General features: G+C 36.0%; 1 pseudogene; it reads right to left on the bottom strand.

Moving 5' to 3' along the window:
- Positions 1–18,191: 18,191 nt before the first annotated feature.
- LOC143566578 (delta(12)-fatty-acid desaturase-like) lies at positions 18,192–19,321 on the bottom strand (annotated as a pseudogene).
- Between the last annotated feature and the right edge of the window lie 205 nt (positions 19,322–19,526).

The following is a 19,526-nucleotide window of genomic DNA, read 5'->3' as shown; positions in this document are numbered from 1 at the left end:
TCTTAAATAGATGTGCAACCACTTCTCTGATTAACATTGTCCCTGAAGAGAGGTGGTCTAGGAGAAAACCCAATGTTAATTACTTGAAAATTTTTGGGTGTATTGGTTATGTGAAAATTCCCTTTCAATTGAGGACCAAGTTGGATAATAAGAGCATAAAGTGTTTTTTCTTGGGAATTAGCAAAGAATCAAAAGCTTTTCGTATGTATGATCCAAAAGACAAGAAATTCATAGTGAGCAAGGATGTTATTTTTGAAGAAAGTGAAAGCTGGAATTGGGGGGTTGAAGTGACTGGTCAACATGACTCTATTGTCCATGATGGTGATGGGTCAGATGAAAAAGAAAGTGTGCATGAAGAGGTACAAAGTGATGGGACTGATCATACTTTACACAATGGTCCCATCTCTCAAAATAATAATACAAATGGCAACACAAATGAAGAAACCGAAGAAGTTAGCTGTGATATAGCCCAACCGAATACTCCACAACCCTCTGATTATCAAAATAACACTATAATCCAAGGTGAAAGGGCAGAAACTTCAAGAAGAAATACAAAAGCGCCTGGGTGGATGAATGATTACGTGAGTGGGGAAGGAATGTTCGAAGATGAAGTGGACCTTGCCATGTTTAGTTCACTCGAAGACCCCTCTGAGTTCGAAGAAGCTGTGAAAGAAAGAAAATGGGTGGCTTCCATGGAAACTGAAATGAAATCTATAATGAAAAATGAAACGTGGGAACTGGTGGATCCTCCCAAAGGAGTGAAGGCTATCGGGGTAAAGTGGGTATACAAAACCAAGTTAAATGAGAAAGGTGAGGTGGATAAACACAAAGCTAGGTTGGTTGTGAAGGGATATTCTCAAAAGAAAGGCGTTGATTACGATGAAATCTATGCTCCGGTGGCTCGTTGGGATACCGTAAGAAGTATCTTGGCATTGGCAGCACAGAAAGGTTGGGTCATCTATCAGTTAGATGTTAAGTGTGCGTTTCTAAATGGCGAATTGAAGGAAACCGTTTACATACAACAGCCACAGGGTTTTGTAAAGAAAGGGGAAGAACACAAGGTGTGCAAACTGAAAAGAGCTCTATATGGTCTGAAACAAGCGCCCCGGGCTTGGTTCAATCGCATCGAAAGTTATTTTTGAAGACCGGATTCGTTAAAAGTCATTATGACCACAAACTTTTCATCAAGAAGATGGAACAAGGGGTAGTGATTGTTAGTCTATACGTTGATGACTTGATTTATACGGGAAATAATGAAGTGTTGTGTGAAGAATTCAAGAATTCCATGATGAATGAGTTTGAAATGACAGACTTGGGAAAAATGAAATACTTTCTCGGCGTTGAAGTACATCAGAAGAAGAATGGGATTAGTGTGTGTCAACAGAAGTATGCAAAAGACATACTAAACAGATTTAATATGTGGAACGTTAACGGAGTGAAAAATCCAATTGTTCCTGGAACAAATGTGACCAAAGAAGGAGTAGGGGGAAAGTAAATGGGTCTGAGTACAAGAGTTTGGTAGGGAGTTTAATGTATCTCACCATCACAAGGCCTGATTAATATACTCGGTGAGCTTTATATCCCGGTTTATGTCTGAACCCCATGAAGAGCATCTCCTGCTGGCAAAAAGAATATTAAGGTTTGTGAAAGAGACTTTCAATTTTGGTTTGTTTTATAAAGGTTCAAAGGGAGGGGGATTGCAAGTATTCACTAATAGTTACTATGCTAGAGATATTGAAGATAGAAAAAGTACATCGGGGTATGCATGTATGTTAAGTAATGCGGCAATATGTTGGAGTTCCAAGAAGCAAGACATTGTCACTCTTTCATCAACAGAAGCCGAGTATGTGGCTACAACAATCTGTGCTTGTCACTGTTTATGGTTAAAAGGTTTACTAGAAGAAATTAGTGGAGAATCAATGGGAACTATCGACATTTTGTGTGTAAACAGCTCAACTATTAAACTTTCAAAGAATCCTGTGATGCTTAGGAGAACTAAACACATTGATGTTCGTTATCATTATTTGAGAAATCTGGTGAATGAAAGTAAAGTTTAATTGAAATTTTGTTCCACTGTGAATCAAGTGGCAGACTTGATGACCAACCTGTTAAGCTGGAAGTGTTCAAAAAGATGCGTAGGTTGCTGGGAGTTCAAGAAATTGAAGATTAAACTGAAGTGGGAGCATAACTTCAGTTTAGGGAATGATATGTTATGGGCTTACTGGTGCTTCTCATTATCCAGTTCAGTGAGTTATTTTGGGTTCTGGACCTGGCCCATGTCTTCGTTTAAGTCCATTAGTATGTTAGTATGTTTGTTTTCTTAGTTATCTATTTTCAATTATTGTCACACCCCGACTCAGGGCCTGGGTGCGACGCCCGTTATTTGGTACCTTTTTTGTAAATATATCAGAGTTGCGGGTTATAAGCGGAAGTCTTTTATTAAAATGAAATATTAATTTATTGTGAAAATCTTTTGGAAAATAAATATTCAAATATTTTGTTTTACAGACCTTTGTTTACATTATTATATTTATTTAAAACTGAGCCATTTCCATCTGCGAGCTTCTATCTTCAAGATTGACTCTATTTCCTTGCTATATGTGCTATACTTATTTTCCTGTAATGAGGGGGAAACATACGTCAGCGATATGCTGGTGAATTGTTGACTCTGAAAACATTTGACTGACAAGATAGTTTTGTAACTAACTCAGCAGAAACGTCCCTTATTTCTGTGAACTTGTGCCACTGCCATACACACCAATTATGGTTCTCCAAGAACTAATGCCTCCTTGGAGAACTTTCGTTATGTCTGTTAGCCTGCGGCCACGTAGCCTTGATTGTTAGGTTAACCGATATGTTTGGATCCAGACACATGTGTACTCGGTCTGAGTTGCTTTTATTATCTACCTTGTGACTTAGGGATCACGTAATCCCTTAAAAAAATTAGAGATCACGTAATCTCATGTTTGACTGACTGTTTAAGATAAACAAACCGTTTATCTGACTGACTGAAAAAGGTTTAATGTATTCACCTGTGATTGTGATTGTCTTTTCTGTATAATGTGGTGATCTCGTTTGAAAACCTTTGTGAATGAATGATGATTGATCTATAATAAAATAAGTTTATATAAATACCCGGATTGTCTCTTGATACAGCTACTGACCTTTAGTCTGGTTTTGATAGCTATAAACCTTGACTGATCGTTTGTTTGAATAATATATTTATACCTGTAGTCTTTTCATATGTTTACAAATCATGTGTTAAGTTTCTTCTTCATAAAGAAATATCTATTGATAGGTTTCTTCGTCAAGAAGAAACATTGAATTGACTATAACCCTGGTATGTAAAATCTTACGTTTCTTAGTTGTATATAAAAAGCTTATGTTTCTTATTATAAACATAATCATGATCAAGGTTTTTGGGCTATACCCCTGACTATGGTTTAAGCCATATAATAATAAAATAATATTTAGGCAGAACCCCTACTTTAACAAGTACTCGGGAATGTTAATACTAATACAGAATGATGGCTTGATTGGCAGAACCTTGTTTCCTATTCGTTTAACTGATCTACGACACGTCAGAACTTCGATTCTCGCACGAACTTCAAGAAAACGGACCTCGGAACTTCTCGGCAAAGCTAGCACGCTTCCCAACACTAAGTGTGTGTTTGTGAATGTGAAAATAGGATGAAATGGGTTGAACCCGTAGCCGCCCTTTTATAGGCGAGTTTTGGCCACCATCACGTAGCGCGATGCCGCAATCCATGAGAGGCTGCCACGTGGTTGGCCACGTGTCCCTGGTTGCTTAATGGGGTCATCGCGTAGCGCGATGCCCTTTTGATCATGGACCATCGCGTAGCGCGGCGCCCCCTTTTTCAGAATTTCTAGGGAATGACATCGCGTAACGCGATGATCAAATGTGTCCACCCATCCCGTAGCGCGATGGGTCTGGAAACCCAAGTTTTTCATTTTAACCTCTTTAAGTTTCATAATTGTCACTTTTTAGCCCAATACTTGAATGGGGTATTTTCGAGATGTTACATCCTCCCCACCTTAGAATGAATCTCTTCCTCGAGATTCGATGACTTAGGTTCGGATGATTAGATTCTCTCTAATCTGATTTTCATATTTAATTCTGAGTTGATGAGTAGTTGGAACCTTTGAATCGTTGCATCATAATTGATATTATCAGGCAATGGTTCATAATATCATAAGTAATTGTAAATTGCTAAACACAGTGGCCAGTTGTGTTTAATTATTTATCTTACCTTTTGAATTCTAAACATTTACTGATGTTAACCAGAATGCCTTTTGGATTCAGTCTATTGAATCTTTTCAACTTATTCATATAAGATACCACCACTTGTCTCGTGTTGTCCTTTACTTTATGATCTTAACGGATTTCTTCCGTTTATATCCATCGGTTATCTTCTTGAGCTTTTTCAATGTTCGTATAACCGATTTTCTTTGAACTTCCTATGTGCATACAACCGATTTTTTTTCTTTGATTAGGACATACTCCTTTTATTCCATTTAATGCATCCTTTTCTTTACTTCATCTATCTATAGATGATGGACTATATTAACCATATAGTCTTTATATTCCTTGAATAAAACGGTCTTTTTAATGAATATAAGCATTCTTGTGCAAAGACACAATCTATATACTAATATCTTCCTTTATTTACATTAGGGATTTAAAGACCCTATTACGGTTACAAAACTTCTCGTTCAAAATGAGTGTACAAGCAGTTTATAAGAGCTAACTTAACTATTAGTTATTTCTAATGCCTTAGAATCTTGCACATTCATTCCGCATACTCTTATCTACTTCTATTCTTGATCGCCAGATGCTTCTTGCATGTTCAACATATTTATTCTGGTGTTTCCTTTCTTAGCTCCGCTTCCACTTGTATTGTTTGTCTTCTTTGTACATTCCGTGCTAAAATGCCCATTTTCTCCACAATTAAAATACACAACTGTCTTTCTTCTGCAATCATCTTCTGAATGACCAATTTTCTTGCAGAAGGTGCATGTGACAAATGGATTGGTTTTGGGAATGTTATTTGATCTCAAACATCTCCCATGGTGTCTCCTTCCACAGTTTGAGTAGATTGGTCTTGTGAATTTAAATGATCCATCTTCCTTTTCTTTATTCATTCTCCTTACCTCATTTTCTTTTTCCTTCCGCTTTTCATTTTTATCTTCTTCTTGATTTCTGATAAGTCCATTCATGAGATAACCAGCCAATTCCATGGCTGAGTTAACAGTTTGAGGTAGATTGGATCTAGGGCTGTCAATTTATGACACGGACCTATTAACACGACACGACATGGGTTTTAACAGGTTTGGGTTTGAGCTTAACAGGTTTCGTGTCTTAAACAGGTCGACCTGTTTAAATTCATGTCCTAACAGGTTTATGACCTGTCAACCTGTTAGTAACCTGTGTAGATTTTTATTTTAAAAAATAAATATATATACACTCCTAAAGTCTTAAACCTAAAGTCATACTTACAAACGACATTTCATTGATGCCCGCCATAACCCGATATTATGTTTTTTTATGGATGTTATGCTTGCTTATATAGTTTTTTGTTTCAAGTATGTTATGAATTTGTCGTTTTTTGTTTCAAGTATGTTATGGATTTGTGGTTTTTTATGGATTATCTATTAATTAAGACTTTATGCTCGTTTTGAATATTTGGGTTTCGTTACATATGTATTATTCATCGTGTCTTTAATCAGGTCTTTTAACAGGTCTTAACAGGTTAACCTGCTACTAAACAGGTTCGTGTTTGAAAAAAATGACACAATTAGTTATCGTGTCGTGTTCGTGTTTAGCACAACAGGTCATCGTGTCTTATCGTGTCGTGTCCGACATGTTATGACAACCCTAATTGGATCTCACCATGTCTCTAATCTCTCAAGGCAGTCCCCAGATTTATCGAGTCACCTTGTTATATTCAGGCGTTACCATGTGTGGTACCAGCCTACAATACTCATGAAACTTAGTATTGTATTCTCTGAGATTTGTGCCTTCCACTTTGTGATTCAAAAACTTGGTTTGAATAAGATCTCTTTCATGCATGGGACAGAACCTTCGTATTACAAGTTCTTTGAATGCTTCCCATACCATTTGGTACAAGATTTCTCTACCCTTTGTCATGATTAGGTCATTCCACCATTCTAGAGCTTCACCCTTGAATAGTTGAGACGCATACTGAATCTTTTGAATCTCAGTACATTGACTTATGATAACAATAGACTCGAGCTCCTCAAGCCATCGTAATGCTGATATGGCACCTTGATCGCCATAGAACTCTTTTGGTTCATAAACTTGGAAATTCTTGAAATTACAACCTTGGATTACTAACTTTTTCTTAAAATCACGATTGAGACTGTTATCAGCGCTAGAACTATGAACGCTTTCTTCATGGTCAGCAGGATTTCGGTATGGATGAGGTCTAACAGTTTTGTTTGAATGCAAAGATTTACTTTTATGTGATCCTCCTTTCATTGCATCGACGAGAGAAGTGATTGCATTATTAATCATTTCTTGTACTTTGACCATAAGTTGCTCAGGAATCTCCTGGGCATGTTCGGATACTTTGTTGATTCTTTGATTTGAAACTTCATCATTGTTCTCTTGATTGATTTGATTTGACATTTCTATGAACATAATTTATTTAGTATGAAAGAAATATATTATTGATAATACATGTTCGCAAATAACTGCATGATACAATATAAGTATGAAATATCTATTTATTCTAAGTTTAATGATTTTGTCGTATTTCGAGAGGATTTATAGAAGATCTCTTGTTGACTCTTCCTTTTATTCTTTTTTTTATCTCCAATATCTCTTTCTTGATATTATCTATATCACATAAGGCACAATCCCAATGCTTTTACTTTGATTGAAGGATGATGTTAAGGTAATCGTGTGAATGACAAATTCATGTATCTCATCACCACTTTGTGATTTTCTGATTATATTTGTTCTTGAATCAGCAGACCTTGAGAATTTCTCTTAATTCTCTTTCTAGGTCTTTTTCCTATTAAAATACTTCATCTCTTGTTGACTTAGAGCAATTTATCCATTGAAATTTGTTCACCTGGACTTTTCCTTTATTGATGGATCTTCTTTTACTTCCAATTATATCAAAGATATTACTCGATGAATTTGTGCTTTCTTTTCTTGATATACTACAATAAAATTTTAAAGACAAGTTCAATATTCGGGGAAATTAAAACATATCTTTTATTCATCTTATTGTAGTTACAAGAGTGCATAAGATTATTATAGCTACACTTGTTTATAGCTACTACTTTTCTTATTATCTATTTCTTCCAGCGGATAATCAATTTCTTGATCTTGATACTGTCAGTGGTCTTCTTTTCTTTTCCTCTTTCTCTTTATTTCTCCTTCTCTTCTTCCATTTCTATATCGTTGAGCATTTCTTCGCCTATTTTTGTAACATCGACTCCATAACATGTTGAATCATCTCTGATGTACAGTCCTTCATAATCTGTGCTCCAGCCTTCATTGTGAGGATGAGCAAAGTATGGATCCTGATTTGTTGGGTAGCTAAAATATTCCTGCCCCTGAGGATTTTCTTCCAAATCAGTCATTATTCCTTTTCCCTTTGACTTTATTGATTTCTGGGATCTACTTGATCCACTTGATCTTGTTCCTTGCACACCTTGTCTCTGAATGATATGGGCTAGTGGGATGTTGGAATCGAAGGAATCTGAATTTTCTTCCATTGAGGTCTGATACGAGTCTTCACTACTAGATATTGGGATTGGGAGTAAAGCGGTTCCTATACACCCTTTTCCCTTACCTGAGGGAGGTTGATATGATCCTTGGCTGGATTGACGGTCAGACATCTGTATGATGTTAGATTGGAAATAGGGTCGTGTTCCTATCTTATCCCTAACAGTTTATTATTCAACGATTGTATGTAAATACTTTTAATCAAGTACCTATCAGTATCGGTATGGTAAGATTGAGTCTTATGTTTAATCATTCAATGACTATATCAATTAATATTCTTAATTGAATATTAATATTTTCAGCATAATTTTATTTCTGCTCAAACCCTAGGCATACTCAATACCTAATTCGCTAAAAACGATAGCTCTGATACCTACCTGTCACACCCCGACTCAGGGCCTGGGTGCGACGCCCGTTAGTTGGTACCTGTTTTGAAAATATATCAGAGTTGCGAGTTATTAGCGAAAGTCTTTTGTAAAAATGAAATATTAATTTATTGTAAAAATCTTTTGGAAAATAAATATTCAAATATTTTGTTTTACAGACCTTTGTTTACATTATTATATTTATTTAAAATTGAGCCATTTCCATCTGCGAGCTTCTATCTTCAAGATTGACTCTATTTCCTTGCTATATGTGCTATACTTGTTTTCCTGTAATGAGGGGAAAAATACGTCAGCGATATGCTGGTGAATCGTTGATTCTGAAAACATTTGACTGACAAGATAGTTTTGTAACTAACTAAGCAGAAATGTCTCTTATTTCTGGGAACTTGTACCACTGCCATACACACATGATGTGGCCTAAAGTAAACATATTATTAGATAAGTATTTCCTACACTGTGAATTAGTTTTGAGTTGGTTTTATTTAATATTACTCATAGTTGGTTTATATATGGATTTTAAAGGGTTTAAGAGACAATGTGCTAACATGAATTTATTTAACTAAACTTGAGACCAACGAGTGATAGTCGAATAATAATAATAATAATAGTAGTAGTAGTAGTAGGTATGCAAATTCACGTTCAAAACAATTCAATAATTATTAATGTGCATTTAGTGATTAAATAAACTTTCAAGAGTGAAGTTACAGACAAGTAAAGGAATAAAAGAATAAGTTGTAACAAATTATTATTTCTTGTTTAGTTGGAGTTATAGCTATTGGGCATTGAAACGAACATTACATTTTTTGGGCCAGCGATTTTGACGAGTGGGAAAATAGGTGGGCTACCAATGGACCAAATCCCAAATTTGAACCATATTTTGAAAGGCAGCCGTGAACTAAAAGGGATGAAGCAAACGGAGAACAGAAGGTTGGAGGAGGAGTTTCGAAGCCTCAAGAAATAGACAGAGAAAGCCTTTGGTTCGAGCAGTTAGCATCCGGGTTCAGCACCTACTCACCCAAACATCATTATTATTCGGTTTGAATTTAATATTTTCGTCATGAATTTATTATTTGAACATATTTACTTTGTTTTGTTCTTGAGTATGATTGTTGGCTAAACCCTTAGACTACCTAGGTTATGATGAACCTACTTTGATGTTTTGATTTAACTTGGGATTATTTATTGTTATGGTTTTTATGATTTAGTAAAAGATTTATTTATATTAAATTGATGCGTATGAATGCTTATGATTGTTTGATGAGTTTTATTTCATAGCTTTCCTTGATTATTGTTTGTCATGATTGGTTTCTATTAGGTCAATTACTTTGTGTTCTTGATTATTTTATTGTTGATTTCATGATAAGATCATAGGAATAATATTGTCAAATAAACCTAGGTGTGCTGCTAACCTAAAATTTGTAAAGTGCTAGGTTATTGATAGATCTTTATTATTTAATCTTGCTAGATTTAGTTCTTCGTAAGGAGTCCGTCTAGGGTTGATTATTTATTATTGCCTATTAAGTCAATTAAATATTTTGAATTGCCTTTGATTTTCGCGCTGTAAGGTAGGATTTCGTATAAAGGAACTAGATCATAATTAATTAGGTAGTTTTCTCATCATCATCTTATTTTCACAATAGACTTTGTTTTCATTTATATTACTTGTTTTCTTAATTAGTTTTTAATTATAGTATTAAATTAGTATTTTAAATAAAAACCCCAAAACAAATATAATTAATAAGTCGTGTTTATAGTCGAGTCTAATTAGCTAATAAACGTAATTTAAAGAGTCTCGTGGGTTCGATATCCGGACTTACTTAGCTTTGCTAGAGTCGATCGGTTCACTTGCCGGTTAGTAGTTTAGTTGAGTTTTAGAGAGTCTAGAGTATTACTTAGTGTTTATTTTTAGTTAATTTAGTTAATAATTATTAAACCACTTTTAGCACATCAACACACAATTATGGTTCTCCAAGAACTGATGCCTCCTTGGAGAACTTTCGTTATGTTTGTTAGCGTGCGGCCACGTAGCCTTGATTGATAGGTTAACAGATATGTTTGGATCGAGACACATGTGTACTCGGTCTGAGTTGCTTTTATTATCTACCTTGTGACTTAGGGATCACGTAATCCCTTTTAAAAAAATTAGAGATCACGTAATCTCATGTTTGACTGACTGTTTAAGATAAACAACCCGTTTATCTGATTGACTAAAAAAGGTTTAACGTATTCACCTGTGATTGTGATTGTCTTTTTTGAATGATGTGGTGATCTCGTTTGAAAACCCTTGTGAATGATGATTGATCTATAATAAAATAAGTTTATATAAATACCCGGATCGTCTCTTGATCCAGCTACAGACCTTTAGTCTGGTTTTGATAGCTATAAACCTTGACTGATCATTTGTTTGAATAATATATTTAAACCTGTAGTCTTTTCATTTGTTTGCAAATCATGTGTTAAGTTTCTTCTTCATAAAGAAATATCTATTGATAGGTTTCTTCGTAAAATCTTACGTTTCTTAGTTGTGAAGAAACTACTATATCTGCTTGTATATAAAAAGCTTATGTTTATTATTATAAACATAATCATGATCAAGGTTTTTGGGCTATACCCCTGACTATGGTCTAAGCCATATAATAATAAAATAATATTTAGGCAGAACCCCTACCTTAACAAGTACTCGGGAATGTTAATACTAATACAGAATGACGCCTTGTTTGGTAGAACCTTGTTTCCTATTCGTTTAACTGATCTACGACGCGTCAGAACTCCGATTCTCGCACAAACTTCAAGAAAACGGACCTCGGAACTTCTCGGCAAAGCTAGCACGCTTCCCAACACTAAGTGTGTGTTTGTGAATGTGAAAATAGGATGAAATGGGTTGAACCCGTAGCTGCCCTTTTATAGGCGAGTTTTGGCCACCATCGCGTAGCGCGATGGGGCTTTCCCTACGACCATCGCGTAGCGTGACGCCGCAATCCATGAGAGGCTGCCACGTGGTTGGCCACGTGTCCCTGGTTGCTTAATGGGGTCATCGCGTAGCGCGATGCCCTTTTGATCTTGGACCATCGCGTAGCGCGGCACCCCCCTTTTTCAGAATTTCTAGGGAATGGCATCGCGTAGCGCGATGATCAAATCTGTCCACCCATCGCGTAGCGCGATGGGTTTGGAAACCCAAATTTTTCATTTTAATCCCTTTAAGTTTCAGAATTGTCACTTTTTAGCCCAATACTTGAATGGGGTATTTTCGAGATGTTACAATTATGAATTTGAACGAGTCTTTGTGTTGATCTAGTTTGTAGGAGAACATGAAGACTAGTGGTAGATGTTGTGAGTTAGTGGGGTCAGTTATCTTTTGTATTACTATTTAATAGCTTTGATGTTGAATTAATGTAGCACCAGAAATTGTGAGTCTATTGTATGATACCTCTTTACAGAAATAATAGCGTAAATCGTTCATCATGACTTCTATTTCAAATTTATGTCAAGGTTGAAACTATTCATTTATACGTAGGAATCAAACAAAGGGTTTGTAGCTTAACGCTATATTTAAAGGCTTAAAGGAAGCTAGGATGCCTTGTCAAAATGATTATCAAGCAACAGAAATACTCCAATTTTATTACTCAATAACATAAATCAATACAAAGTTCTGAAGAGTACAAAAACTCTAATCAAATCATTAACACGGTGATTTGATTCTTATGAACACAACGATCCAACGGGAAAGATTCTGAACAATGAGAAAAACGAACTCAAACCCTAGGTCTAACAACTTCTCAACAATATGAACAAATAGAGAGAAAACTGAATTGTGTTTTTTTTATTAATTAAAAGATATCTCTATGACCGTCTGTATTAGACGTGCACAAAAAAACCGGTTCCGGAACCTAACTGGTGGAACCGAACCGGAACCGGTTCCATTTCCAACCCGGTTGGAACAATACCCGGTTTGGGTATTTTTGTACCCGAAAATCGTACCCGGTTCTCCTATTTGTATGTCGGTACCAGTTCCAACCCGGTTCCTACCCGGTTCTTAATTGGAACCGGTTTGGTTCGTACCCGGAATAACCGGTTTCGACGGGTTTTTTTGAAGGGTCAAACAAAAGTCAAACTAGCCGTTGGAACCGGTTCCAACGGTAATATAGCCGTTGGAACCGGTTTTTTTAGACACCAATTAGCCGTTGGAACCGGTTCCAACGGTAATATAGCCGTTGGAACCGGTTTTTGAGACAATAGATCCGTTGGAACCGGTTTTTGGGCCAAACCTATATATAACTTGTTTCCATTACTTGTTTCACCACCAAACTCAAAAACAAACTACAATACTACTCCTTTAGCAAACCCGTTCCTTTACCCGACCATCCAACTAAATATTATTATGGCACCCATCAAAAAAACTAACAACAAGGCTAAGAAGAGTGTTTTTGTTGCCCCCGTTCCTGTTACGGAGGACCCAAGGGTTGTTACGGTAGTCAACCATAACCGCAACCAAGACATATGGAAGAATTGGGATTTGATTGTGGATGACGAAGGTTATCAAAAGGCTCGTTGCAAACTATGTGGTTCAATATTAAAGCACGATTCCAACTCTACTTTGAGAAAACACATCGAGAAGCCATATTGCAAGGCGTTGAAAGGGATTGGCGCGACCGATCAAATTGACTTGGGTAAAGATGGTACACTATTTCGTTACAACACGACTCAAGTTCAAGATAGAATGGCAAAGTTCGTTATTCAACGAGGTTTGCCGTTTAACCACTTTGATGACCCGGAGTTGACGTCGTTGATTCGCGAAACTCTACAACCGAGATACACACATGTAAGTCGTACTACCTTAAGACGTCATTGTATCAGGTTGTGGGAGTGTGCTAAAAAAGAGTTAATCGAGTCTTTTCATTCTTTAGAAGCCATGGTTAGTTTAACTACCGATATTTGGTCGGCACCACACGGGTTGCCCGAATCATACATATGTGTCACCGCTCATTGGGTTGATCCGGTGACATGGCAATTGATGAAACGCACCATCGCTTTTATAAACTTCCCGTTCCCACATACCGCCGAAAAATTGTTTGAATTACTTGATGAAGTTATAACGACTTACAACTTGAGAAATAAAATATTTTCGATTTCGTTTGACAACGCTTCAAACAATACTAAGGCGGCTGAAAAATTTATCATTAAATATTCACCACCTTGTTTCGGGGATTTTTTTCATGTCCGATGTGTTGCACATATCATCAACTTGGTTTCCAAATAGGTCTTGACAATGAACACATTTGTGATGATTTAAAATACTTTAGACTTATGTTACAAGATGTCTTCAAAAGTGGTAAAAGAAGACATCTTGAATATAAGAACTATTGCAAGTCGGTTGAAAGAAAGTATTTGGGGCCGAATTGGGACGTTCCAACCCGTTGGAACTCAACTTGTCATATGTTAAAGTGTGCTTTTGCCCAACGCCAAACTTTACAAGCTTTTCATAACAATCTTGTTGAAGAACGCGAGGCCGATATGTTTCCGGAAAGTGTTTGGGTCCAAGTCGGTTATTTGTTGGAGTATCTTGATGTGTTCAAAAAGTCAATAACAAAATTATCGGGAGTCTATTACCCTACTAGTTGTTGGGTTTTGCAAGAATTGTACTATATGTCTTGTGTTTTTAAAAGCTTTGCGGAGAAGAACAAACTCTTCGAAAATATTGTTGCGGTGATGAAAGAAAAGTTCATAAAATATTTTGAAATCATACCGCCGGTCTTTACTTGTGCCGCCGCATTAAACCCCTATTGGAATGTTAATGGGGTTGAAACAACGATTGAGGAAATATTCGACAACTTAGGTATGCACGAGATTGACCCGAAGTTGTCGACGGAAGCGAAGGACAAGTTCAACAAAAACCTTCAAGACCTTTATGACCATTATTTTCAAATGTATGGTCCAAGCACGAGATCGTCTTTTGTGAAAAAAACAACTGGTAGGCCGTGCAATGACCCACTTATAAACTTGATGAATGGGATTCGTGAATCGGCATCTAAGAGGCAAAGAGGAAACACACCAAGTAGCGAACTTGGTCGATATAGTGGAGCAAACTATGTTGAGGGCGCAACGGTCGACGAAATTCGCAATATTGATTTGTTGGCTTGGTGGAAAGGAAAACAAAACGAATTTCCCATTCTATCCGCCATGGCTCGTGATTTGCTTGCCGTACAAGCCTCAGCGGTTGCTTCCGAATCGGTTTTTTCTCTTAGTGGGAGGGTGTTATCTATGCGAAGAACAAAACTAACTCCCGAGTCTCTAGAGGTTTGCATTTGCCTAAAGGACCATTTGGATGCGGTGGATCGTGTACAACACAAGGCGAACTTTGAAGACGAAATACCAATAGAGCGTCATATTCATGATGAGGAGGCGGAGGACGGGGTTTCTTCCGATAACGAAGACGAGGGTGAAAACGAGAATGAAGACGAAGAAGAGTTGTAATTATTTGTTTTGGTAAAATTATTTGTAACTTGTTCAACTAATATTTAGTTTTGATTTGTTTTATTATAATTACTTTTGTTACTCATGATTAATTGTTTGTTACTTTTTTAATAACGACGAACATTTTATTCATCTAAAAAATAACTATTACAAACATTATTAAAACATAAACGATACTAAACATAACAACTAAAACATAAAAAACAAAGTCCGTCGTTTTAATCCGGGAATACTTATTTTTGGGTTGTAGAGCCGGACGACTCTCCCACTTCCGTTTTTTTAGCTTCCAATCTTCTTTTCTCTCGACAATACTTATTCGTATGTTTTCGTAATGTCGAGTTGGACGCTGCTTTAAGAAACTTCGAGCAATATTTGCAACGTGCCAACTCATGTGAGTCGGTCATGAGACACAAATCGTAATGAACCCAAACATCGGGGCATCTTGTTGTTTCGATCACCATAACAACGTCATCATTGGTTGCCATTTGTTGTCGGTTTAAGGTTAATTGTGGTTTGGAGTGTGTTTTATAGTTTTGGGAGTGGTTTAACAAGTACACAAACAAACCTTACTATTTATAGAAAGAAGATAACCTATTTATAGTTAAAAAACCGGTTCCAACGGTCAAAAACGGCTATATAGCCGTTGGAACCGGTTCCTAACGGCTATAATGTTTAAATTTCAAAAAAACCTGTGGAACCGGTTTTTACGTAAAAACCGGTTCCGGTTCCACCCTACCCGGTTCCTAAAAGTTTGCATTTCTGGGCATCGGTTCGGGTCGGGAACCGAACCGGTTCCTGACTGGAACCGGTGTCATTTTGTACCCGGGGTGAAAAAAACCGGTTCCGAACCGGTTCGGGTTTTCAAGGTTAACCCGAATTGTGCACGTCTAGTCTGTATATATAAGTCCAATCTTTATCTTGCTAAAAGCCCAATCAGACCCAAGCCCATCAGTTGTTCCAGGCCCACCTAGCATCCAAGCCCAATAATAATAGACCGTCAGATTTAAAAGGCTATCCACTATGGTGACCATTTATCACAATCAGTTGCAAGGTGGCACAAAAAGACAAAAAAAATCATTTTAATTAACAAATTAGAAATTCTTTTTTGTCCACAATCGGTTGCAATCTAGGTTGTTCCAGCAACCTAAGTTTGCAACCAAACTTTTATATAACTTGGTTTTTTCATGAAAAGTACAACTTGTAATCTTTTTTAAAAAAATGCAATGACATGATTTTATTAATAAAAAATATTGAACATTTTGATATAAATTTTATAAATAATGAAGCATTTTTATTTAATAAAATATTGGTTTAGGTTGGGTTATGATAGTGAGTAAAATATTAGATTGGGTTGGTTTGTATAGATGAAAAAGAGATAAGTTAGTTTTTAATACATAGTAAGGTTGGGTTGGATTGTGATAGTGGATAGCCTAAAGACCAACTCACATGAAAAATAACTACAATTGAATTGCATTAGATATTTATTACATTCTAATATGACATTTGACATTTGACATTTGACATTAGAATATTGTCAGCTTCATAATTATCTCATATTTATATTTTAAAGTAGAGTAGTTCTTGATTAATTAATAAAAAAAATAATTGAATGATATCTTCCAAAGTGTTACTATGTATATTCACCGAAATACTGACATGGTGTACAATTAACTGGATCCTTTTTTTTACGTTCCATCTCATCTTAATGTATACGCGTGTTTTAACATTAAACATGATCTTATGTTCGGTTTAACGGTCCCACGGATCCATTTGTTTTACGTTTCGTCCTCGTTTTAACGTATACGCATGTTTTAACGTTAAGCATTATCTTATGTTCGGTTTAACAGTCTCCTGCAACGTGCGTGTCTAAAAACTAGTTTAATACTAATAATGAATAAATATCTTCAATATGTCTTTCCAGATAACATTTAGAATTCAAGTTTCATTATTATAAACAAATGTATTATGTATATACTTGCGCAGAGAGTAAAAAAGTTGTTTGTGAGAACTTGTAATAAACATATAATTTTAGTTTAAAAAAACAGTTAAAACATTAAGATCAAAATTATTTAAAACGTGGGTTTTTTACAAGTGATTTGAAACATAAAATGTAAAGTATCAGTATGTGACAAACCACGAAGATATTATAAAAGAATCCCTCATTTGACACGATTTATTTTCGTCCATATGCTTCAGAAACTTACGGTATTTTCGTCCAAATTGGCGGCTTATAACAACCAGTCTTTTGTTTACTAATATTATTTTGGATGTAAAAGACTAAGAGATATATGCCTCAACCAGAAGACCAGGATCCTGGCTTTTTGCACTAGAGGTTGTGAGCTTTAATTTGGTTTTTTATTTTATTTTTTCAGATTATAATACCTATTCCTATTCATCAAACAGCCAAAGCTTTGGATGTATATTGAGATACTTTTTTGAAAAAATTTAGATATAGATTCATTGACAAATCAATTAAAAGGCGTGCTTATTATACGAAGGTGCATTTAGCAAGATCTCTACTTCAAATTTATATTTTGTTCAATTATGTAAGAATTATGCTAAATGTACCCTCTAGAAAAAATCATTGTTATTTATAAGGTAGTTTTAATGAATAAAAAGGAACCTTTTTTTTGTGTTAATATTTTTTTAATAAACAGAAAAAATGATTTTTTAAATAAATAAATTTTTTTTAAATAACTAATAAAAAAACTTATTCTAAATGATTAAAAAATTATTTTTAAAAATAATTAAAATACCGTGTTTTTCTCAAATAAATACAAAATGTATTGTAAATAAATAAAAACATTGTTTCACAAAGTAACAAAAATGTACTTTTTAAATAATACAAACTTTTCATCTTAACGTTTTTAAAAATAAAATAATTTAAAAATAGTTAAAAATGATTTTTATAAGGTAAATTGGATTTTAACAATCCCATCTTTTTGCTATTGTCGATAATAATCACAACTTAGAAAACTATCACCAGTCCCAACTTAATTTCACACTAATTGTTTTCATTGGACCTTCATTATAAAAAATTTAACGTTGTTAAGTTTTTTCAAAATTACAAATTTATGTTTTAGAGTTTTTTTATTAGAATGAGGATACGAGTCAATTGATGTAAAACCTACCTCGAAACAGTGGTCCAAACGACGAAACGGTGCTTCAATTTTGTTGATATTTCAATTAACAAAAATCAAGTCGTTTGAAGTACCGTTTCGAACCCGAGTGCCACATTAGATTTCTACAGCTAACCGCCACCTAAAATTCACCGATCACCCGCATGAGGGATGGCGGTGTATCCATGCGACACATCCCTCAACGCATGCGGCGAACCGATTTAATAGGTAGATGTTGTACGTACCAAAGTAAAACCAGAAACGTAGAAGAGGAAAACAAGAAGGAATAGTTGTATAATTCCACATTTATATATTAATAATTTAGTTACAAGTTACATCATGATACTCGAGTTGGTTTTAAGTAGACATGGGGGTGCAAATTTGGGCACATTTATTCTTGCCTTAAGGAGGTCCGCAAAAGATAAGTTACGAAGTCTATTTGCGGAACCAGTAAATGCCACTATCCTCAGCACCTTCATTTGGTTCAACATAAATGCAGTTCTTTGTTTCTCTCCAGAAAGCCTCAAGAATTGGCGTATCATCGTATTTGTAGTAGTCACCCATGATGGGTTTGACAGCTTTGGTGGCCTCTACAGTATGGTAATGTGGAATAGTTGAGATCATATGATGCACCACATGAGAGCATGTTACATCATGAAAAATGCTATTAAAGATCCCGTAATCCCTATCAACTGTGGACATGGCACCTCTTAGCCAATCCCACTCTCGCGAGTCGAAGTGAGCCAGGGAAGGATGGCTATGGTGCAGAAAAGTGAAAAAGATGAAATGAGCATTCATAACGAGCAAAGGACCTCCGTAGATACAAAATAATCATGTCGCACTTGTGGCTTCCGCAATCTTGTAAAGTGCATATATCGCTACAGCCATTCCAGCGTCAGAGAGCCAAACTAGTTTCCTCTCGCTGTCATTGAACATAGGACTTTGTGGCCAGAAATGACTCACGAACCCATCGTATGGCCTCCCGTGGATATTGAAAGTGAAGTACATGGGAAAGCTAAAACATAACCTAACGACAGTCATGAACAAGTTGCCTAGTGGGTTGTTTAGAACTTCGGAATACAACTTATCGGCCTTTCGTTTGGGGATCCAAACCTCGTCGTACTCCATTGAATTGGTGTGAGCATGGTGACTACGGTGACTGTATTTAAACGAAAAGTATGGAGTGAGGAATGCGGAGTGGATGACAAAACCAATTGCATCATCCAGCCACTCGTATTCGCTAAAGGCATGATGACCCAAATCATGACCGATGCTCCATATACCCATAAAACTACTACCTTGGATGAACCAGTAAAGCGGCCATGCTATGTAATTAAGGGGTTTAGGTAGAAGCGGGATGTAGTTTGATGCAATCTGGTAAAATGTGAAGCAGATGGCTATGTCAGCAAGAAGATAGTATAGAGAACGTGCGAGATCACGTTTGTAACAGTGCTGTGGTATTGCTTTCTTAAGATCGCTAATCTCGAATGGAGGTTTTTTAGTAGGAACGCGTTCAAGGACGTTTTTCTCACCACTATTAACATTCATCCGACGCCTGCTCCCATCTTGTTGGTTTCAGTGAAATGAGCCTGCAAAAGGATATAAATCAGTTGCTATGCATTAAATTATCAACATAAGCATAAGACAGTTTATTTGGATACGAAAAACCAAAGAGATACCTTAACCACAAGCTTTGAGTTTCGCTGCCAGTTTGTTTTCAAAATAGGCCAACAGCCATGCAATTTATACTAGGGGTTTTGAAGAGGTAGG

This window comes from Bidens hawaiensis, unplaced genomic scaffold, assembly GCF_021521415.1.
Source record: "Bidens hawaiensis isolate Kalapana, Puna unplaced genomic scaffold, B.hawaiensis_p1.1 tig00022914_1, whole genome shotgun sequence".
Classification (NCBI taxonomy): domain Eukaryota; kingdom Viridiplantae; phylum Streptophyta; class Magnoliopsida; order Asterales; family Asteraceae; genus Bidens; species Bidens hawaiensis.
The sequence above is the reverse complement of the archived record's forward strand: the minus strand, read 5'-3'. Positions and strand labels throughout refer to the sequence as shown.